A 23,993-nucleotide genomic window follows, 5' to 3' on the forward strand; every position below is an offset into this window, starting at 1 on the left:
GTTGCCTACCCCTGCTTTAGAGGAAGTGTTTTAAAACGAGCAGATAGTTTTGGGCATAATATCTATAATAAATTCATTCCTAATCTCTTTTTTTTTTTGTCAGACTTTGTCACACTTCACTTTTTTCACTTTTTTTCTTCTTGCTTGCTTGGCTTTGGAAGTTATATAACACGCAACTGCCGTAGGATTATTGTTGAAAGAAATAGCTGTGTTTCGCAGTCCACATTTACTTGAAAAGAGGTGGGAGGATAGACTAAGTAGATTTCAGCTCCTGCGCCTTTTGAGATTCATCCACATTTTATTTAAACATAAATGAACATTTTATAAATATTGACTTAAAGGGCTTTAAAGGCTGTCAAAAGCTATACCGAGGATATCACAAATGCCCTTTATTAGTTAAAACATCTCTAACAGAAATAGGTTTCATTTTTGTTTAATTGATGTTTCGGATAAAAAAAAAGGAAAATTGCAGATATTTAGGACTTTTTATGCATTGATACTTGTTTGGATTGCCTATCATCTCTTTACGGCTGCTGGCAGCTGTTGTGAGCACCAAATGTATAACAAGTGTGCTTTAAAAAAATATTGAATGAATTACTCAAATTGATCCAAAGTTTTAATCCGTAAAATACAGTACAACCTTATTGATCAGATTTTTAATATTATTGCTTTTCATATTCATGTTTATGGAAACAATAAAGGGAAATTTTCTATTTTAGAAGATGAATTGTATAAGCTGTCATGCAGAAGAAAGTAAGTGTATTTTAAGATAGTGCCTGGACTTATTTATAAACAGTACTCTATTGTCTTTCTTTGTATTGCAACTATTTTTATTCCAGGCAAATGTATGCAGATTTACTTAATTTCACATATAGGCCCTGAAATACTTGCAAATCTAATTCTTTGTCTTTACAGGATCTTAGCATATTTATCTATCTTCAACTTCCTATCATTTCTGCTCTGCAAATCTAAGAAATCTAATTCATGCTTTAGGTGCATTCCATTTATGTTTAAATCAGCTTGAGATAGTAAAACAGATGAATTTCTGAGAGGAGATAAATTGCCGGCAGATAAATAATCATTGTTGGGGGGGGGCAGATCCAAATGCCCTTAATGCATTGCTAAAAATGAATTCAGTTATTTATGTGACACATACAGATATGTTTACACAATATTTCTCAACCTTGGCAGGACTTCAGCTCCCAGAATTCCCTATGGCTGAGGGATTCTGGGAGTTGAAGTCCGCCCATCTTAAACCTGCGGAGGTTGAAAAACAGTGTTAAAGTATAGGCCTAAATGTATGACTAGGAATAATTATTCAAACTATTGAAACAGAAATGCAGTACTTGTCATTAAAGGGAAGTCTTTTATGCATGTCCAGATAATTGCCCAGAGTCCTTGCTAGTAGGGAGTACCATCGGAGAGAGATTCTGCTCACTCTTTTAAAGTTATTTATCTGTAAACCAGGTTTGAGCTGTGCAGCCTAAATGAAGAACTCTTGTAGGATGAAAGACTTTTTATTGGTCTTCTGTAAAATAGGCACAATGCTTTCCCCCATTTTTCTTACTGCCAAATCTCTCTCTGGAAGGAGAGATGGTATGCCAGTCATTTTGTGTTTTTGGAAACTGAATAGGAATGACTTTTCTACTGCAGCCCTGGGGGGAAAAAACTGTAAATAAATAAAGATAAAGAAGAGTGGACATGCTTCTTTGTTCATAATAGGCAGTACGCAAAAAGCCTAAAAACTGCTCATGAGCCCAGTCAGCGCTTGTTTTTAATCCTGATGATAAAGGCAGATGGAAGATTATTTTTTTTTTTGTTTCTGAATATTTCACATTGCGGTGGGAGGCGTTTGGTTTTTGTAGAAATCACAAAAATGCAAATATCTGGGATTCAGGTCTACTGTGGATAGGATGTGCATTACTAATAGAATTTGGATTTTTATACGATTCTGTAATGAATTGGGATATCTACCGTTTTCAAGTGTCCTACCAACATTGGAATTTTTGTGATTAAAACTATTTTTTGTAGTTGCATTAAAAGAAAGTTCACCATCGGAACAGTTAATTTCTGCTCCATTTAGAAATAAGTCAAGGTGGCAAAAATACATAATACTCCTTCCTTCCTCCTATTTTCTCCACAACAACAACAATCCTTTGAGGTGGTTTGAATGAGAGAGAGGGACTGAGCCAAAGTCACCCAGTCAGCTTTTATGCCTAAGGTGGACTAGAACTCACCGTCTCCTGGTGATTGGCCCAAAGTCACCCAATTGGCTTTCAAATCTAAGGTGGATCAAGAGCTCACCTCTCCTTGTGTCTAGTCTGATGCTTTCACCACTAGACCAAATATTAGCCTGATTCAAATCCGTCTTTCAAAGGGGATCTGGGCATTCTCAGGCCATATATTTGAATTCGAATTCTTTGATTTGTATCCTATCATGACCCGAAACCCATTGGTAAGCATTAAGCCATACAAAGCCAACATGTACTATTCATAGACAGAGCTAAGTTCATCAGCATGGAAACCTGGGAATCTGCAGAAGTATAAAAATATATATGGGTTAAAAATTCTAAGATGTTTAAAGTAGTGGACACTGGAACAGTCAAATGAGCATTAAGCACGTTTAGCACTGACAGATTACTAAATAGATGATGAAATGAATAAGTAGTCTTCATGTAACACTGAGTTGCAGATCCACCATGTCTGCTCCTGTTTGTGGGTACACCCTGTGGAAACCAGCAGGGCTTGACAAAATCTGCACGAAGAATCTTAAAGGAAAACCATATGGCCTGATATCTATGTTATTTTAAGCCCTTCTTTTGGCAAAGAGCCAATGTGGTGTTAATGACGTGTTTTTCAGAAACGAAGGGAGAAAAATGTGCTCCATTTGCTGATTATCAATAACAGATGACTCTTTAAGATCCTCTTAAAAATTACCTCATTATTTATTCTGGGTATCGTCTGCAAATTAAACAAACCGTTTCTATATTTAAAGCAGAGTCACCGGAGCTAAAGTTTCCAGGCGTCGTTCTCTTAAAAACAGGTATTGTCTCACATTACCAACACAGAAAGAATCCTGGCTTTTGTAGAGTTTCTGTTGTCAGGCTAGGGCAATCCTCTTGGTGACATTTCGGAGGAACCCCTGTGGATGACGTAGCCTAAAAGACTTTCACTGCTTTGGCTTGAATGACTGATCTGTGCAGGCCATTAATCTAAATCCCAGGAATTCTAACATGGTTCAACTTAAGTTGCATGGGTTGGCCAGCCCCCAAAAGGGAAATGCAGCCGGCCTCACCCGCTTTCCTTTGCTTTGAAGAAATTGGGCGTTGAAGCCTTTCATAGCATGAAGATAAAATTGGGCTGCTTCAGATTTTTCCCCAATTAGTACTCTGGAACAAAAGGGTCCTAACCTTCATGGGGGTTAAGAAAGTTCTGTTTGGCAGGAGAAGAAAGGAAATTGGAATATATCCTAACGCTGTTTTTTTCTTCAGTAACCAATGACATATTTCCACTTTTCTAGAGCTATGTCAATAAATTGCTTTCAGATCTTCCTGCCTGGGATGTTTTAGTTGTTTTATACCCCATCTTTCATTCAGGAGCTCAAGGTGTACCTAGTACAATTTGCAACAACATACAGGGTTGTTTGCACTGGCAGTCAGTGTCACTGTGAGAGTTTCTGTGGCTGACATTGGATCACAAACGATCTCCCTGATCCCTCCTCCGAAAGACATCATTAGAAAGAGATCAAGAGCTTTCTCTACAAGGGCCACACCCTCCAAAACAGCTTTGCTCTGCAAAGTGAAGAAGGAGTTGTCAGTTATCTGCTCATTCAGTTATAACTGATTGCTAGTCATTTATTTATTTATCCATTTATCAATCAAATTTATTGGCTGCCTATCTTGCGTTTCAGGCTACTGAGCAATTACGATTTATTGTATTAATTCTTGAGTCAACTAGAGCAGTGATGGCGAACCTTTTAGAGACTGAGTGCCCAAACTGCAACTCAAAATCCACTTATTTATCGCCAAGTGCCAGGGCTGCATCAGCATTGTGTGCCCTCGGGGACGGGGGGCATGGCCAACTGGGTGGGTGTGGCTGCAGTGGTTACTGCAGACTGGGTGAGCATGGCCGGGGCCAGAGCAGTGGGGGCCAGTCCCTTGCCATCTCTGGGGCATCCCCGGGGGGCCAACGCCACTTGCTCACTCACTTCCTGCCCCGTCACTTCCAAACGCCACGTGCTGGCTACTCTGGAGAACTCTGCAGGGGCAACGGCACACGTGCCCACAGAGAGGGCTCTGAGTGCCGCCTCTGGCACGCGTGCCATAGGTTCGCCACCACTCAACTAGAGCATCTAACTGAAGTGCCCTAAACATTTTATAAGTAAAAAAAAACAACAACCCACCAGATTGGGGGCAGTTAGTTAAACTTACCTGTTTTTACCAACAGAGATTTGGTCATTCTCCATCCACAAAAAGAGCTTTCAAAATGTGGCATTGGTAGCTCAATTATAAACTGTCAGCTTCTTTCTCAAAGTTCTGCTCAAATCTCACTTTTTATAAAAGGCTCTAAGTGTCGCCTCCCTTTCTAACACCTGGTGTGGCCCTTGCCCTTGTTTTGTTCCCAAAGGGTTAAGTGGTTGTAATCTCTGGTTACAACCACTCCAAACATAATCTTATGGCCTATTACAACATCCTTTTTACGCTCCTAAAAGATGATGTTATCAGGCAGGTAGTTCAAACTTGCAGAGTAAAAAGCCTGAGGCTGGGAGCAAAATTTCTTAGGAAGTTACTGGAGAAATCCCCTGGAAGGAGGCAGTTGATTTCAAATACTGACTTATTTTCTTCCTGGGTCAGATGTGCTTATTTCATAATGCCTACACTTTGCCTCTTCAAATTCTTTGATCCTCTGGACTTTTACAGATTAAAGTTTTGTACTCAGTCTGATACAAGCATCTTCCTTCAATTTCTATTTTATGTTGTCTTTTTTTCCAATGACTGCTTAGCTGTGTCCTATAAAAGGGAACAGTAGTTTCTGAGAGAGAAGGGAGAAAGAGAAAGGAATGTCAGCAGTAAGTACAATTGAGGATAACACTAAGGGGTCTAACTTATTGGACTTTCTGTTCATAAGAGTAAATTATTCCTCTGATCTCTGCTGATCTCTGCTAATTAGCCAAACATATTTTCCTTTCAGAAAAAAAAAAAGGAAATCTGGTTGTTTAAATGATACTTTAACCCCAGGATCCCAGGCCATCTAAAAAAATGGGGGGTAGGAAAATACCAAATTTAATTAGTAAAATTATTGCTGCAAACAATAGATATTGTCCAATTAATCCCTCATACATTTTCCTATTCCAAATTTATGATTTCTTTAGAAAGATCTAACAAGCCTTTCATCTTGATTTTGTTTTTGAAAACTAGAATCTTTCTGAGAAGCCAGGTTTATTATGCAATAAAATCTGTTTGCTTACTTTTGGAAATACACAATTGTAAGGGACTTAAAGGAGAATCAATTGTAAGACTTTGTTTACAGAAAGGTTAACTAGTTTAGCCTTGTTCCTTTGGGCGTTCTTTCAAATCTCTGCACATAGTTTATGAAGCTTATTCAGGATAAATCTAACTGAATTTTCCATAAAGTACATGCAGAGATTTACAAGTGGAGACCTGCCACAAAACATTGTTTACAAAGCATACAACTACAGGAATTATGGAACACCCTTCCTACGACTTCTTCCTGATATATTTTATATAAATGGCTCAACATTGGGGGCAGTTTTCATATCATTAAAATGTCACCGAGAAAAGCATTGCTTGCACAGTTCTATTCTTTGTAGTTATAAATATATCACTGCATCTGAATATCTTTTCCCAAGTGTTAGTTTGAAGCATATTTCTTCATTGTTGGTTCCTTTATGATGACGATCCTAAAAGGCAGAAGATATCCATCACTTCGGTGTTTTCATTGTCCATTCAAAGGCCAGTTGCCTTTGTTGGTCTAATTATTAGTTTGGTTTTTACATTTCACCTTAGTCCCATTTTTTCACTGCACTGCTTGACTTTTATTCCTTAGAGCCTGAAGATCATTTGCATTTTCAGCTCTTAGGGCGGTGTCATCAGCATAGCCGAGTTACTCATTGTCTTCCTTGTTTAACACACCCATCTCTTCTTCCAGTATTAAGTCAGTGAATAAATAAAAAATGTAGAGCATTGTCTCACTCCTTTGTTGATTTGGAGCCAGTCTGCTTCACCATCTATTGTCTAGACTGTGGCTTTATGTCCTTTGTATAAATTTTACCTAAAGACATGAGATGTCCTGGGATTCCCATTTTTTTCAATCCACATTCTACATGTCTATGGAGATTCTCAGTCATCCAGGTCATAATTATCCCCAAAATGCTTTTTCATGAGGCAACTGGACTTTTTGTTTTTCTTTGAAGACGCTTCGCTTCTCATCCATTCCCCACCATCTAGTCAGAGCGGAAGAAGCTTCTTGAATGAGAAGTGAAATGTCTTCAAAGAAAAACAAGAAAGTTGAGTTGCCTCATGAAAAAGCACCTTTGGGACCACATTCTACAGTTTGATAACACAGTTGGAGACCTTTCTATAATCGATGAAGCAAATATTTACTACTTTTTCATGGGTTTCTCAATTATCCAATGTCTATCAGCAATAATGTCTTGTGTTCCTGTCTGAACTTCTGGCACATCTTTTTTCCATGCAAAGTTCAGATCTTTATGGGAAGACCTTAGAATTATTTTGCTAGCTTGTGAAATTAAAGATAATGAATGACAGCTTACACCCTCTTTTTTTGATACTAGTGTGAAGACTGACCACTTCCAATCCGTTGGCCATTATGTCATTCTCCAGATTTGCAGGTTGCAAATATACACGTATCCGTATATATTCCATAAATTCCTTCTAAAATTTATCTGAACTTGAGAAAGAAGCTAGGCAGCATCTGGATACAACATTTATCTAGATTCCATGACATAAGCAGGTCTAGGAGGCTTGGGGATTCTGAAAGTTGAAATCTACGCATCTTGGAAGTGACCAAGTTTCAAAAACACTGGTTTAAGGCTTGGCATAAACCCAGGCAGTGTAATGTAATTAATATGCAATAATCAGTTTGATCAGTTTAGTCTGCCTTTCAGGGGTGACAAGCTTGGATAGTGATGTCAATATCGATGAAGTCCAACTTTGTACAGTATTGCACGGTATGGGTTACGTGGGAATTGTGAAGAGCACTGAGAAAATGGAAGAGAAAAAGCTCCCAAAAGCTTTTGTTGGCTCTAATGCTGTTTACTTTCATTCAGTATGAAGAGGCAGTCAAGAACTCTTTCTAGATATTAATATTCCTTAGTCCTAAACTTTTTTCTCCAAATCCTGTTGTCCACCACAGTCTTCTTGTGGAAAACGAAAGACTTTTACGAATTCCAAAGGGTATAACAGAGAGGTTTATTTGCGCACGGTTCAGAAGCGATTAACAACCAGCAATTCTGAACAAAGGGGACGGGTCCAAACTACAGTTTTATAGCTGTCCCTTTCTCAGGAACAAAGAAGCACACATGGAATCTACATTGTATATCATTCGGTTAGTTTCTCACACATTAGGTTCATTTCTCATGGGAATACAACGAAGAGAGTTTTACTTTATACAATGTTTTTCAGTGTGCATTAGGTCAGTCACGTATTGTTAACACAGCTTTTGCTAACAGCTTTCTTCCAGGAATTGTGCAGACACATCATTTTACTTGAATAATGATTTTTCGTCATCATTATTATTATTCTACTTTATTCTTCACTATTCTACTTTATTCTATTTCATTCTACTTTAGTGTTGCCAGGCTGCTTTTCCTCAAAATTAAAACATACTGCCCTTAATCCATAAATATTTCTGAAGGATACAAGGGACACCTCCAGGCTTTCCTGCTTAAGCAGGGGGTTGGACTAGAAGACCTCCAAGGTCCCTTCCAACTCGTCATTCTCTAATTTCAATTTTTTTTTTTTTACAAGACGGAGAAACGAAAAAAACGACCCTTGACGAAGGACTTTGTTCATTTATTTTGCTTTTTATTAACCACAAAGGCAAGACGCCCTCTCCATCACCTCAGACAGAGCTACTCTCACAACCTGGCTCGAGAGGCATCTGAGGGGGAAAATACCCGGATGGAGGAGGCGGAGCCCCTTGACACGAGAGGGAAGCCTAAGTCCCTTCCCTCCCCGACGCCTCTTTGCGCCAATCACAGGGCGAGGCGCGCAGGCCCATCCTCCACCGCGCCTTCGTCCCGCCTCCGGTTCTAAACCGCCGGGCGCGCGCCTCTGACCGCTCCCCCCTCCCCCCCGCGACGTGCGGCTAGTACAGTATTCTTTCACCCTCTCCTCCTCCTCCCGCACGCGCTAGGGCCGAAATCCCGCCACCAAAACTCGCGAGAGGACATGTCCGCGGCGGCGGCGGCCGGAGAGGGTGAGTGAGGGCGGATTTGAGGCCGGCGGGGCTTTGCCTCCGGGACACGGTAGCGACGGGCGTAGGGTTGGCTCTCCTTCGCGGGCGACTCAGAGCGGTTGAGGCAAAAGTCAAGGGGAAGGAAGGGAGAAGAACTTCCCTCCCTGCAGCCCGCCCCCTTGGGCGGCTCAGGCGAACGGCTGCGGGGTTTTGTCCCCGGTTTGGGGTATTTTTTTTTTTTTTTTGGTCGCCTCAGAATGGGGGCGGAGTTTGAGGCTGAGCACGCGAGGCCCCGCCCCCGGCGGCTGCATTCCAAGCCCCGCCCCCTGACATCAGGGTGGGAGGGGCTGGCTGCACGTTGCCTGCCCTCTGCGGGCTCTTGAGCAGTGATAGGCGGAGGAGGAAGATAGGGGCGGGATCAGTGGGCATTTAATTAATGAAATTATGTAATTAATATTTAAATGATTGCCATTTCTGGGCCACCCCACTTCAAAACCTCTTTATTAGGCGTGCCACTCTTTGCCTCCTTGGTGCCATCAGTAGTGGTCATTCGGATAGTAGCCTCAATGCCTCTGCTGCTTGCCATTTAACCATAGCTTAAAGGACCTGACCATTTAAAAACAAAAATGTCATAGTAAAATCAACCGGTACAAGCCCCGTAGAAGAAATGTTGAATAAAGTGGTGAGATCAGGAGAAAATCAAGTCCTTTACTTCCCCCCTTTTATTATTATTATTTTGGATCATCGCACAATCAGCCAGATGTTCAGACTGGATTTGGCATTTTGTCTACCTATGGAGTCCTTACCCAGGACCTGGGATAGGCCAGTGGTTCTCAACCTGTGGGTCGGGACCCCATTTGGGGTCGAATGACCATTTCACGGGGGTCGCCAAACAACGCAGTCCGCCTTTTTCCCCCCCTTTTCCTTAGCTGTGCTACTTTTTATTCTGTTGGCTTTTGAAAGCCAATAGAATAGACTCTCTTGAATAGAGTCTAATTCTATTGGCTTTCAAAAGCCAATGGGAATTGTCCAGGCTGTCTCTGCCCTGCTGAGCCTGTCAAAAGTCCCATTCTGCAAACGGTGCTGCACCAGTTGAGTAGTCCTCGACTTACGACCGGTTGAGTAGTCCTCGACTTACGACCGGTTGGGGGTCGCGGCATTAAAAAGGTTGAGAACCACTGGGATAGGCAGATGTGGATGTTTGATGGTATTACAGATATCGTTGCAGGATGGAAGCAGTTCCTAGTAAGGCCATCTTTTGCAATTGACTAATAGCGAATTTGTCAATGCCAATGGTGTTCAAGTGGTGCTCCAGTTGTTTTGGGATTGCACCCAAGGAGCCTATTACGTACTATTGGTACTTCCCTTGCTTGCTTTTGCCACAGTCTTTCTATTTCTATTTGTAGGTCTTATTGGTATTGTTGTTGTTGTTATTATCATCCTCATCATTATTATCCTCATTATTAATAATAATAACAATGTGGCTTTGCATCTGCATCTGCATCTACACTGAGTGCTTCTTTACCAAATTCCATGTGTGTCTAATCACACTTGGCAAATAAAGTAGTCATGTCAAGTCAGAAAGATTCACTGGACATCCTAGGGATCGGTTTGGTTAGGCAGGTCGTAAAATGGATGTCAGGATACCGTGATGCAAACAAACATTGTCACTTTCTACAGGTAGTCCTTGATGTGCGACCACATTTGAGTCCAATATTTCCAACCAAAGAAATATAGATTGTGTAAACTTGGCCAATTGTGACTTAATCAAACCTGGTTAACCCATGACTTATTACACAGTCTTTAAATTAAGGCCACTGAGGAAGGCTTTTATGAAGAGAATCAGAAAAAAGTTGTTGTGTAGCTTTTGTGTTTATTTCTTATTAGATAACAACAAGTATGGTTGTATTGTTAAAAATATAATCTGTAGTAAAGGTATATTTTTATTATGCATTTGATCTTTATTTACCTTTATTTGATCATATTTTAATTAAATAAATAATATTTATTATTTACATTTATTTGATCCTATTTGCTCTACCCATAGATTGATTACTAAATAAAATGCTTAACTTTATTACAGTTTAAGAAATTCAGTTTGTGTTTAGTAACTATAACTTGCAGCTTTGTGTGACTGAATTATTCCTGGCTTTTAAAAGTATTAGAACTTGCTTTCTTTTTTTAAGAAAGGATATTTTGAGATGATCTTGCAACATAATCCTGGCTTCATTTCAGGCAAAATTGGAAGAAATTCGTGAAATAGTGTATCTCCATATTTGCAATGACTTTCATTATTCAATTTATGGCAGACTTTAAAAAGGGATGCCAATTCCCATGAAGGGAAATAGTAATAAAATCATGAAAAATACCAGTGTCTTGGGATTTTTGTATGCCAACGATTAAAAGCCATTTTTTAAATCTTGATGACCAAAGTTGGATGCTAACATGACACACAATATTCTTGTCAGTATGAGGGCAGTGAAGATCTATTATTGAAAGGTTAAAAACCCATTTGACTTGACGAACTGGCAACCACAATGGACAGTTGTTTCCTTCTGTGATGATGGTGGCGGTTAAATAATAACAATAACTGGATTTGGACTATCACTTTCTCTCAACCAGAGCAGAGGGTCATCATTGTGGGGGGAAATAGTTTCAGACTGTGCTTAGACATAAGCAATACCAGAGGAAATTACTATACTACATAGTATAATACAGTGGTTCTCAACCTGTGGGTCGGGACCCCATTTGGGGTCGAACGACCATTTCACGGGGGTCGCCAAACAACGCAGTCTGCCATTTTTTCCCCCTTTTCCTTAGCTGTGCTACTCCCTTTTATTCTATTGGCTTTTGAAAGCCAATAGAATAGACTCTCTTGCATAGAGTCTAATTCTATTGGCTTTCAAAAGCCAATAGGAATTGTCCAGGCTGTCTCTGCCCTGCTGAGCCCCTGAAAAGTCCCATTCTGCAAACGGTGCTGCACCAGTTGAGTAGTCCTCGACTTACGACCGGTTGAGTAGTCCTCGACTTACGACCGGTTGGGGGTCGCGGCATTAAAAAGGTTGAGAACTATTGGTATAATAGAATATGTCCATTTTACCCCTAATATAATAATCTTGAATGAGCGATTGGCCTGACGTCACCAGATTAATCTGTGCAACCTGTTGACTTCTTTTATCTTGCATGTATTCAAGTCTCGCTGAAAGTTTCTCGAACAGATTTTAAAGATGTATGATATATTTGATATGTTAGGGTACGTACTCCTGCTGGGATGGGCAGCAAACAAATTTTATAAATAAAATAAACATATTTGCTTTATTTGAATATTGAACATCCAGTTCTTGTTCAATAGCTTACTTCTTGACTGAATCCTTTACTGTTGATATAGGAGTATTGTGGTCATGTAGTAGGGTGGTTTGCCTTTTTGCTATTCTCAGAATCCGTTATTGTTGCTAGGGCCTTTAAAATGTGATGCTGGGAGCCTCCTTATAAAAACAACGGATTTGTTGGTAAACTCATGGCTGAGCTATAGCATTTAAATTGCAGTCGGGCACATAAATTGAATGTTCCTACACAGCAAAAGAGTGCAAAATATTTGAACCCCAAATCTTGTCGTGCAATGTTGTATCAAGTAAGTTCCCTCCTATGGTTTTTTTTTATGTGTGACTGAAAGAACAATTATAATCACTGCTGCCAGTCCAGTATGTTTGCAGGAAATTCAGTGGATGTAGGAGTATTGCTGATGGTATTCCTGTTTGCAATCAGGATGTATGTAACATTCTTTGATTTTATCAGAGGCGATTTTGAATTTTGGTGACTTTGAATCTTCTAAATGCAAAAAACACTCTTGCAGTTTTGAAGGTCCAAAACTGAATTTCCTAGTTGCACTAGCCTGAAATTGCATTTCAGGGGTCCCCAAAATCAAAATTGCTCACCAGCCTATGTTGAAAAATGATACAATTTTAAAATCCCACCAACAACTGTGAGAAGTGGTAACAGCAGTGAAAGTATCTGATATTTTTAATAGAGTAAACATCAGTGAATATAATCCATACAAATGGAAAGCTCTTTGGGGTCCTCCATAATTTTTAAAAGTGGGAAGGGGTTCTGAAAAAAAAAACATTTAAGAAACACTGCATTAGACCATCTGAACAGATGGTTTTCTAGCCTGTTTGAAGATTTCATTGTACAGCCTTTCTTGCCACAATTGTTAAGTTATAATCACTGCAATTGTTAAGTTAGTAACACAGTTGTTAAAATGAATCTTGCTTCCCCATTGACTTTGCTTGTCAGAAATCCCAAAAGGGGATCACGTGACCCCGGGACACTGCGACCATCATAAATATGAGTTGGTTGCCAAGCATCTGAATTTTGATCAAATGACCACGGGTGCAACAGTCATAAGTGTGAAAAACGGTCATAAGTCACTTTTTTCAGTGCTGTCGTAACTTTGAATGGTCACTAAATGAACTGTTGTAAGTCGAGGACTACAGTATATACACGTGAACAAGATCTGTAATAATTAAAGTATCCTTTTGATATTATTTATTTGTGTATATCCTGTATTGAGAAATATACAAGAACCTAAAATACACAATGCTGTTTGCAGCCTGTATATTTGGACTGGGATTTTAAAAAAAAAAAACCCTAAATAACGGATAGGAAGCTAACCAATAATATCCTCAAATGAACCCTTATTCATTGAGGTTAAGTTTAGATATAGTGCATTTTTTTGTATATTGAAACAAAAGTTTGACACAAAACAGTTCTGCCCAGAGCACTATTCACATCTGCTTCATAACAAAATGTACATATTTCTACTCTTGTTTTTTCATTTGATACATTTTGCTTCAGTAGCATTTACTGCTATATACAATTGTCTAGTATTTCCCACAACAATTTTAGCTAAAGCTAAAATAGTTGGAATGCAAGTGTTTATGTATCATTGAAAACATTCCCAAGTATTTTACTGAAAATTCATGTTTTAAAATGTTTATTATTATTATTATTATTATTATTATTGAGCCCCAAACAAAAATAATACAGTGAGACAGCTATTAGTCCAAAATGGTATAGGGTCTCCTGCCTGAGCAGGGGGTGGATTAGATGACCTCCATGGTCCCTTCCAACTTATTATTATTATTATTATTATTATTATTATTATTATTATTATTATTATTTGGGACAAAGTGCAAATACTAATAAAATTACCCCATAAGTATAGCTTATGAAATATCTGTTTTAGTTAACGTTCATCATCCAGTTAAATCATTAGATGCTGTGCTTTGGTGTTATAGTCAACTAAGACCTCACAAATCTATTAAAAATAATTCTATTTTTTCTGTGTATTAGTTCAAAAAGGAAAACAGGGTAGCTCAGCTATACAAAATACTATAGCTTCCTGCACTAGAAGCTAGGATTATTTTTTAAAGAAAAAATGTTAAAAGCTTATTTTAGATTTTGTCTTTTCGCCTTTCAGATTGACAAGACAGTGGGTTGAAACAGACTATAAGGAGCATTGTTACAAGTGATTATTACCCAGGTAAGTGGTTTTATGTTTTGGCATGAATTAGTGAACTTTGTACTGTATAATTTTTTGAAGCTTATTACTGAAATTGAGAAATTTAGTTTGCAGACCTATCCAGTTCATCACCTCTCAAGATACTTAATAACATTTCTTCATGGCGTGAACTTTTGATAAGACCGCAGTTTTCATTATTTTATTTATATAAAATATATATATCGTATTCAAAGAACATTTGTGAAACAATATGACCATTACTGCCCTAGAACAGAAGTTCCATATACTTCTAACCTTTTTTGGAATTTAAAACATACCCATAAATGGAAGGACAGTAATTTTAGTGCATCTTATATTTCTAAAACTATTTATTTATCATGCTTAGGAAATAAAAATCTATTTGCCTTATTTTACCGGGCCATTAAAAAAAACACCTGTGGAAACAGTACATAATTCATGTGTTCAGTAAAATGATGCATCATGAGATAAATACAGTAGAAGAAAAAAATATATAGTGACTTGGTATCATTTATCTTAGGCTTGATCTAACGTCCACCAAAACAAACTTTTATGTAGAGAAAGGTGCTTTGGTTCCTTCTGCTTTTATGTGGGGCTGTGCTATAAGAATTTCTACCATCATGAAGGGAGTCGTTTTTACATGGGTACTGTAGATGAAATGTTTAAAACGCCTCTTCTAGCCTATAAAAAAAATCTGTTTGCATGGATAAAGTTAATGATACAAAGAAATACTGCGCTTTGGAATAAATGTTTGAAAGATCAAACCGGTAACACAATAAAAGCAGAGGAAAGATAATTGAATGTAGGAGTTTCGTTTCGCACATTCCTTTGTCTTTATTATATGTGAGAGAGGGAGCAGAGATGGGCACTTATAAAGAATCTCTGTGAACTCTTTTGGCATTAAAATATCACTTTCTTACGAGGCAGTTATTGTCAAATAACAGCTTAAGTTGTTTACTGTGTATTTTTTATTGAAACTCTTTTTGTCTGTTCCCCCACCTCCCCACTAAGTTATATCATCATCCCTTGTTACTAGGCTTGCAATCCAAAGGAGCATTATATAAAAGAAAAAAGGGAAGGGGGAGAAAAGATAAATCTGTATAGTCCCGTAACAGCCATCTGTAATGGCTGTTTCGGGGGTGGAATTAAGTACCAGCATCCTTGACTTACAACCATTCATTTAGTGTTCATTCAAAGTTACAACAGCACTGAAAAGAATTGACTTACCACCATTTTTCTCAATGCTTGTAGCATTGCAGCCCCACAGCATTCCCACGGTCACATGATCAAAATTTGGGCGCTTTGTTTAATACTACACGTACTAACGGCAGCAAGAATTGTATTTGCCCAAAACTGGAAAAATGAAAACTTACCAGCTGAAGAAGTACTAATTAAGAAAATTCTAGAGTGTGCAGAAATGGATAGATTGAGTTTAAAGATAAAAGAGAAAGAAGACTCAGTGCACTTTAGAACATGGGATAATTTCTATCAATGGCCAGAATTAGAGAGAAAGGAATGTGATATGTAATTCTGAATATATATTAGCAAGAGTGAGTGGTTAATTAACATATTGTTTATGACAATTAACTATTTTCTATTATTGTTTGTTAAATACACAAACCCAGACATTATGCTGTTTGCTAAATATTGAGAATTTTACTTGGAAAAACCCCAACCCTAATCTTAATCCTAACCTTAACCTAAATCCCAACCCTGACCCCACTTTATTCCTAACTCCATAAAAACTAATAAAATCTATACAAAAAATAAAAAAAACCTGGGCACTTTACAACTGGCTTGTATTTACAATGGTTGCACCGTCCCAAGGTCACGTGATCTCCATTTTTAACCTTTGAACAAGTGTGGGGCAACTAGATCCGCTTAATGACTGCATGATTTACTTAACAGCCACAGTGATTTGCTTAACAACGGTGGCAAAAAGGGTGCAAAATGGGGCAAAACACACTTAACAACTGCCTTGCTTAACAATGGAAATTTAGGGCTCATTGTGGTTGTAAGTCAAGGACTACCTGTATTCTTCTCTCTTATGTTCTTGTTCATAGGACATTTAATTATGAGAGCTTCCGTGAGAAGGACATATTGATCCAGGCGGCAATAGCAATAGTCGGCAGTCAAAATTACAATTCTAGCCCCAGATTAAATGTTGGGTAGTAAACGAAATCTAATTCCATGTATAACAATTGAGAAATCATAGCCGTGTTAGCTGGGAGCTTTAACTGGATGTTTCAGAGACATGCATTGGTAATTAGAGATTCTTGCTCTGGCTTTAAGGATCTAAATCTTCATCCCATCTTTTTACAGTGAATTAAAGATAGAAACTGATAGCATGAGCCCCATAAGAGGCTTAATACTTGTGTGGAGAATGCTCTTTAACATTTTTGTTGGTTATTTAATCGCCCCTCTTTCAGCTCTGTAGTCATAAAGTTGAATATAGAAATAAAAGGCCACATGCTTTAAAATAATTTATATTAGTTTATCACCAATAAATACCATTAGCGTGAAAATATAAGCAAAATGTTCATTTTTATAAGTGGAAAACATCTCTCACTAGATTTAAAAATTTTAACTATCCAAGTCTTACACAAGGTTGCAGCATGTATTAATGGGGATCTTAGTGCACAAAATAGAATTTATTAAGGTGAAGATTTATGAGAATTATAGAGAAATAGGGTGATGAAAACATATTTGCTTTCCTTATTTAATAATTTGGGGTATCTTATTCCTGGAACAAGCATCCAAATAGAGAGCAGGGAATATATGCAGAAAAAATGAACCTTTAAGTGGATTTGTACTTGGCTTTTATAATTCTTCTATCACTAAATAAAATGTTCACTTATAACGTTGGATCAAGCCTTAGGCAGTTGGACCTGAGTGTCTTAATCGGCAAAAACATTCTTATAATTCAGAGAATCAAGGGAGAGCCAAAAATAGCTTCATCCTTATGTAATTCTACTTTAAAATCTCCAAGTCCCCCACACTTGGAAGAAAATATCTGCTAAGCTTTTATTTTATCAGGATGATAAAATATTTTATTTAGCAGTGGTAGTATATAGTTCTCTACTAGGATTAACTCAGATTATTTGCAGAACCTAATAAAAGGTGCTTCTGAAATTATGTTTCTAATAGGCCATTAGTACTGAGAATTTTACTTACGTTTTTAAAATGACTGCCTTATGAAGTATGGATTCTGCAAAGCCTGAAAGCAATTAGCCCCATATTAAAATTAACACTTCAGTTTAAAATATAAAAGCAGATATTGCAGTTAGAATGTTCTACAGAAATGCGACCTATAAATTAACATATTTAACACATGTTTTATTTTTGTCTGTTTGATTAAAACAGTTACCTTCCACTACATTTTTCACAAGGACATTTTCTTCAGAAAAAGAACCCTCCTTGTTATAAGATTCACATTGGTAAAGTCTTTTTCTAATAAAAATGGGATTTAGGTTTTAAGGAATGTTGGATTGCACTCGGAAACAAATTGGAAACCAAAACATGCTATCTTAATGCAAATTATACCCCTTGTAATTCATGATTCTGTTTCATGTCGAATTAATAGAAGGTTTTGGACAGTCTCCAGATGCGACCCCAATTAAAACATGTTATAATAATTTATTCTCATTGGTTATGAAGTCACAGGTATCACCAGGCTTGTAAGACATTTGTCATGGCTTTGTAGAAAAATGTGTCATTTAAAAATATTTCTGATTGTAGCAGCCATCTAAGGGTCCAGGACCTGCCCACAAACCTCCCTCTTCACATATGAAGTTCAGGCTGGTTCAGGGGAAACTCAAGTCATGAGTCTTTTCAGTCATCTTGAGAGGAGTGAACCACAATTTATTCACCCGTATCCACTTGGTACTGATATCAGCATTTCCTGTGCTATCCCGAATTAAGGATTTACAGGGTGATCAAAAAGGAGCAGAAACAGCAAAGTTTTCAGTTCATTAGACTGTCTCTGAAACATAAAGTAGGTGTGAGAAAGCATAAGGGGGGGGGGAGGATAACATAAATCTCATAGAATTGAACAGCAAACTCAACTTCTGACCTCTGCCTGAGAAACAGGAACAGAATCATGACAATAAAGTTTTTCCTGCTCCCAGCCCTACTGTAAGAGACAATATCGCACGCAATAATGTGGAAAGCAGCTGAGATGTTCTAGTCTAGAGAATCCAAAGCTTTATGCCTCTTGTATCTTTTCTGGCAGCAAGTAATACGTTAAGCCAAACAGGATAGTTTCAGTCTAAAAACAAGTCTGAAGCCAGATTGAGCTGGATCACTTTAATCTGCATTTTCCAAAAGACTCTGGTGCTTTGTGGCCATCATCTGCTTGATAGCCTTGGTTTAAGACAGGGGTAGGCAACCTTGGCTCTTTTATGACTCGTGGACTTCATCTCCCAGAATTCCTGAGCCAGCATGGCTCAGCTTGGAAACCTGTCCCTTTCCCCTCAGCGTGCCTGACTCAGGAATTCTGGGAGTTGAAGTCCACAGGTCATAAAAGAGCCAAGGTTGCCTACCCCTGGTTTAGGATGTCAGAGTGTATCTGGTGCAAGAGATCTTAATGTCCCCTGCAGAACTTTTCAAGTTTTCTCTTTCAAGGGAAGCAAGTGCAAATTCCTTCTAACGATCAACTGTTCTGTCTAATACAAGCCAATAGCAAGGCTCCTTTGGTCATCTTTGGGAGAACTTAGGTGCCTCTGCTAAGTGGACTAAAGACAAGCTTCAATGAAGAGGTTCTTAGTTGTGGGTCCTCAACTTACGGAATGTCCACACTAGAGAGACACGTCTAGCAGTTTGGTTCCGTGCTAAGACAATCCCTTCTTGCCAGCATTTTTAAATTTGTAGTCAGATCGGGTGTGACTACAATATATGGCAGTAGTGGCTTTTCTATTTTTATTTGTTTTTCTGTCCTGTATTCATTGTGTGTGTGGCTTTTCATTCTGGCTTTTAATGTTCTTAGTAATTCAATATTGACAGAGAACTTGTGAAGTGGCTGAGAATAATAATCGCCACCAGCGCTAACTCCTATTCACAGAGCACATTAATATGCAGGAATGAAACCCACATCCAAAAATCACGTGCAGCATACATTGGCTACTTTCAAGACAGAGACAGCTTTAAGATGGTGCAGTGTGGGCATGGTTTGCTTTCCTCCCTCTTTTAAATTGCTTGAGTTACAACTTTGGTGTTACATGGCTTGGTTATTACGGGATCAATTCTCAAAGGAGCCGTACTGCTTAGGGTTTTGTGGAACGCCACAGGGCATGCTTTGCTGCTCCTCCATCCTGATAAATGACCTCAGCTGCCTTGTAAGACCATTGGCTAATCTAAAATCACCAAATGAGCTTCCTGAACAAGTAGTGGTTACCCCCAACATTTCTCGTTCATGATAGGCAAACATGATCTGTTGACCATACCACTAGCCATTAGTGAAGTTTCATGTGCAAGACCTTTTGTCAAATCAGTATTAGACCTGGAAAGGATTTTAACTTAGTTACAGAATAGAATTGGAAGGGACCTTGGAGGTCTTCTAGTCCAACCCCCAGCTCAAGCAGGAGACCTTATACCAGTGATGGTGAACCTTTTAGAGACCGAGTGCCCAAAAACTGGCCCCGCCCTCGCTCCACCCCCTGCCCTGCCCCCGCTCTGCCCCCTATCCCCTGCCCCCCCTGACCTCAGGACCACTCACTGCCTCCAGGGCCCACCGCAGATCGCCCAGGCAGCCCAGCAGCACTATGTCGGCCACACCCTCTGCCCGCGCCCTGCAGCATCAACTGCATGATGAGGTGTGAGGACAGAGTCTTGTCTACGCTGCCTGGCTGCCATGTCCTTGGCTGCGCTGCTCCGTGTGGGCCACGCTCGGGGGCGACTCTCCTACAGGGGGGCTGCTGGAGAGGAGGGGGTCATGGGCGGAGGCAAGGCTGGGGCAACGGCACGGGTGCCCACAGAGAGGGCTCCGAGTGCCGCCTCTGGTACCCGTGCCATAGGTTCGCCACCACTGCCCTATACCATTTCAGACAAGTGGCTGTCCAGTCTCTTCTTAAAAGCCTCCAGTGATGGAGCACCCACAACTTCTGAAGGCAAGTCCTCCCACTGGTTAATTGTCCTCACTGTCAGGAAGCTTCTCCTTAGTTCTAGGTTGCTTCTACCCTTCATTAGTTTCCATCCATTGTTTCTTGTCCTGGTGCTTTGGAAAGCAGGCAGCCCCTCAAATACTGGAATACTGCTATTATGTCATCCCTAATCCTTCTTTTCTCTAGGGTTTTTTGGGGGGGGAAATTAGCTTAATAATAATAATGATAAAGTTGGAAGGGACCTTGGAGGTCATCTAGTCCAACCCCCTGCTCAGGCAGGAAACCCTATACCATTTCGGACAAATGGCTGTCCAGTCTCTTCTTAAAAACTTCCAGTGTTGGAGCATTCACCGCTTCTGGTTAATTGTTCTCACTGTCAGGAAGCTTCTCCTTAGTTCTAGGTTGCTTCTACCCTTCATTAGTTTCCATCCATTGTTTCTTGTCTTACCTTCTGAAAATGTACAGATCTTTCAGAAGGCAATTGAATGTCTTGCCAGCTAAAACATGTACAAATGCTTCATGATGCCACTTTTTAGAATTTGGTAATAATAAACATTGAAATTACAGGTAAGTGTGAGCTTACGTGCCCTTTGGATTCTTGATATCACTTCTGCTCAACTAAAATGGCTTCTATAATTAACAGCTCCGGTTCTTGGGTTTCAAAAATCTGTTTCACATGTTGCGGCTAGTAAACATATGAATATAATTAATCAGGTACCAGAGTAATATGGTAATGGCAGTCATATAAATATATCTGAAAGAGATTTCAGGCTATTCTTTTTGTGACAAGGCAGAAGAGGGAGATGGCATAAGAGCTGGTGGTGTTATAAAGTCCATGAATGCTGCTTGTAGTGTAGGTGTGTGTTTGTAGCAAAGAATTGGGAAAAATACAAGTTGTGTATCGCCCTTAGGGAATAAATAGGCGAGAAATTCAAAGAAATATTCAAGATTAGATGTTAAGTTTGATCGTTAATTTTGAAAAGCAGTTTTTAGTACTGCAGTAAGTAATGGGATCAATTTTCGAGGAAGCCGGTTCTTAAGCCTTGCATCTTTTGCAAACTGAAAATAATTACAAGGGTATAAGTCACAATGGTTCAAATGTGTGGGAAGCGTGTTCTTTGGCTTAAAAGTATTAATTATGCCCTCTTAATATAATAGGTAAGTGATGTATTGGTATGCTAAACAGTTATTGTGAGGACAGGGGGGCACAAGGCTAAGTAATCCTATAGAGGCAGCACTTTATTAATTAAAAGAAAAGTACATTTTCCTCAATAACTTCCAACCAATGAGGGTTTGCGAAAAAGTGCTGTCAAGAAATGGTGATAGTGAACAGGCCGTCATCCTACAAATCTTTCCTTCTCAAAAACCGCTCTTTCGCTGTATTCCTACTGTCTTTGTAGGTGTTTGTTCTATTCATACCTTGAACCCAACACACACACTATTGTTTGTGGCAATAGGATGGGACAGAGAGAGCGGTGTCTTCTTTTCTCCCTGAAAGCCACCATGGGGCTGAAAACTACCACTGCTGACATTGGAACCACTGGACTGCTACAGAGGAACCACGGCTGATTTTCCCAGTGAATTCCAGAAAGCCCGCGTTAGGCACTGTGTGGGATTGTAGTATCTCAGTTAGGTGGAATTTTAGAATTCAAACAAAGGGTTGCTTTAACACTTGGGGGAATGGAGACCAAGGGTATCCTCCGAAGCTTGCACTAGCTCAACATTTATTTATTTATTTATTTATTTATTTATTTATGTGACTTATATACCGCTTTAAGTGCGAGCACTCTCTAAGCGGTGTACACCAGTAAGCAATGTATATATATATTTACATTGCCCCCAACACTCTGGATCCTCATTTTACCTACCTCAGAAGGATGGAAGGCTGAGTCAACCTTGAGCCGGTGAGATTTGAACCGCTGACCTGCTGAACACAAGTCAGCTAAAGTGGCCTGCAGTCCTGCACTCTAACTGCTGCGCCACCTCGGCTCATTTTTAAAGACTGCGGGGGAAGTTTGGTTTGTGGGAAAAATGACTTTGAATGTAGATAAATATTTGCTTTCCCGTAGAGCAGCTTGCACAAAATGTGCTTATGCATTTGAGGTGGAAAGAAGACATGCTCATTCTTTAGGAATAAATATTGTTGATAAAATTTCCACTGCGGAGTAGACTTGGTCAAGAAAACAGCTGGAAATGTGCTTGTTGTACACATGGGAAGCAAACCTGAACTTCCTTCCTCCCTGGTTGGATTCTAATGTTTTCCTCACTTTGTTTGGTTTAAGAGCTTGCTGGATATGAATCAACAGGGGAACACCTGCAGGTTGTCCTTAAATGAAAATATCTGGCCAGCTTAGCATAACGGTGAAATCATAAATAAATTTAACCAGCAAATGCCCAGCACCATTAAGAGAGTTCAGGCATATCAGTAGCATTGTAGATCATCTTGAATGTAAATGTGAAAATATTGTCAAAGATTTTTGAAATTTGAGCTTATCCCAACATAATGGAAGAAGTTATGCCCCTTTGTTAAAGTAAACACCCCTTGGTATAGTTCATGTTAATCACTCAGACCGTTACTTCCTTAACAAAGAAAAACTCTTCAATATTTTTAGTTTTTGTGAGTGCAGTTGAGTTATAATTAACAAGGACAAGATATCCTGAGGCCTTGTTAATCACAGCTTGAGGTGTCTATGGCGATTCTCAATCATTCAGCTCAGTTGCCTTTTGAAAAGCACTTTTGGGACAGGGTTTGAGATACATTTTGAATAAAATAAAATATTGTTTTGGAATCCAGAGGGAAAAAGACATAGTCTATCTGCTTAGAACCAAAATGAATGGGAGGGAACCCATAAGCTTGATGATTGCTATGAACACATGCTGAGGGTCATACTTTTACATGGATAGTTTTAATGATAGCTGCTAGTTTTAAAGTTGGTGCACTACTTTCAGAAACAAAAGCAAATCATAGATAATGGTTGCTAGGAAACAACAATAAGGAAGACTATTTCTAAGGACATCTAGGGACATCTGGTTGCACAAAATGCTGGAGTAGATAGAACGTCACTTGACTACAAATAGCTCTTCTTAAGGTCTTGTGTTTGCTTCTAATGCTTTGTCATTAGCGTTTGACCTGAGCCTTTGCCCGCCACAGGTAGACTTACAACAGTCTGTTTAGTGACTGTTTGAACTTACAAAAGCACTAAAAAAAAAGTGACTTACAACCATTTTTCACACGACTGTTGCTGCGTCCCCATGGTCCCGTGATCAAAATTCAGATGCTTGGCAGTTGACTCATATTTATGACGGTTGCAGTGTCCCGGGGTCACGTGATCCCCTTTTGCAACCTTCTGACAAAGTCAATGGGGAAGCCAGATTCACTTCACAACCGTGTTACCAATTTAACAACTGCAGTGATTCACTTAACAACGGTGGCAAGAAAAGCCGTAAAGTGGGGCAAAACTGACTTAACAAATTTCTCACTTAGCCATAGAAATCCCGGGCTCCATTGTCGTTGTAAGTCAAGGACTATCTGTATTTCTACAGTACCTATCCTAAGAAGAAAGCAAATTGTGTAATATTTTTCTCTGGTTAAACAGCTTTGGAATGCTGTTTATTCCTTGCAAAATGTCTCAGAGAGATAATGATGCTTAGTATTTTTTTCCTTGTGTCTATATTTCCTAGGGAGCTGTTTATTATGTATACTGAAAAAGGCTACACGTATCAGTTAAAAGGATTAGGTTGCGTGGACTAGCGCTTATTTAACTTAATTGTGTGCAAACAGTTTTTAGTAAACCTTTTTAAAGCTAGCACACTACGTTTAGTTTGTAGAATTAGCATTTGTCAAAGAGGAATTTAGATACTTGGAAGGGTAAACCTTGTAGAATATGTGCTGCCTTAAATTTTAGATATGGAAAGTC

General features: G+C 39.1%; 1 protein-coding gene across 2 annotated transcripts in view; it reads left to right on the plus strand.

The window, feature by feature from the left end:
• Positions 1 to 8,067: 8,067 nt before the first annotated feature.
• Positions 8,068 to 23,993, plus strand: part of MRTFB (myocardin related transcription factor B) — a 76,197-nt gene continuing 60,271 nt past the window's right edge. Inside the window, exons 1-2 of one of the 2 annotated variants that reach the window (XM_039360350.1) lie at positions 8,068 to 8,460; positions 13,919 to 13,981. The gene's annotated coding sequence lies outside the window, so the exon portion shown is untranslated. The remainder of the gene's footprint in view (positions 8,461 to 13,918; positions 13,982 to 23,993) is intronic. The other variant, XM_039360348.1, reaches the window with a different exon arrangement.

Source organism: Crotalus tigris, unplaced genomic scaffold, assembly GCF_016545835.1.
Source record: "Crotalus tigris isolate CLP2741 ecotype Arizona unplaced genomic scaffold, ASM1654583v1 scf7180000019173.45859301935:6455823, whole genome shotgun sequence".
NCBI classification, from domain to species: domain Eukaryota; kingdom Metazoa; phylum Chordata; class Lepidosauria; order Squamata; family Viperidae; genus Crotalus; species Crotalus tigris.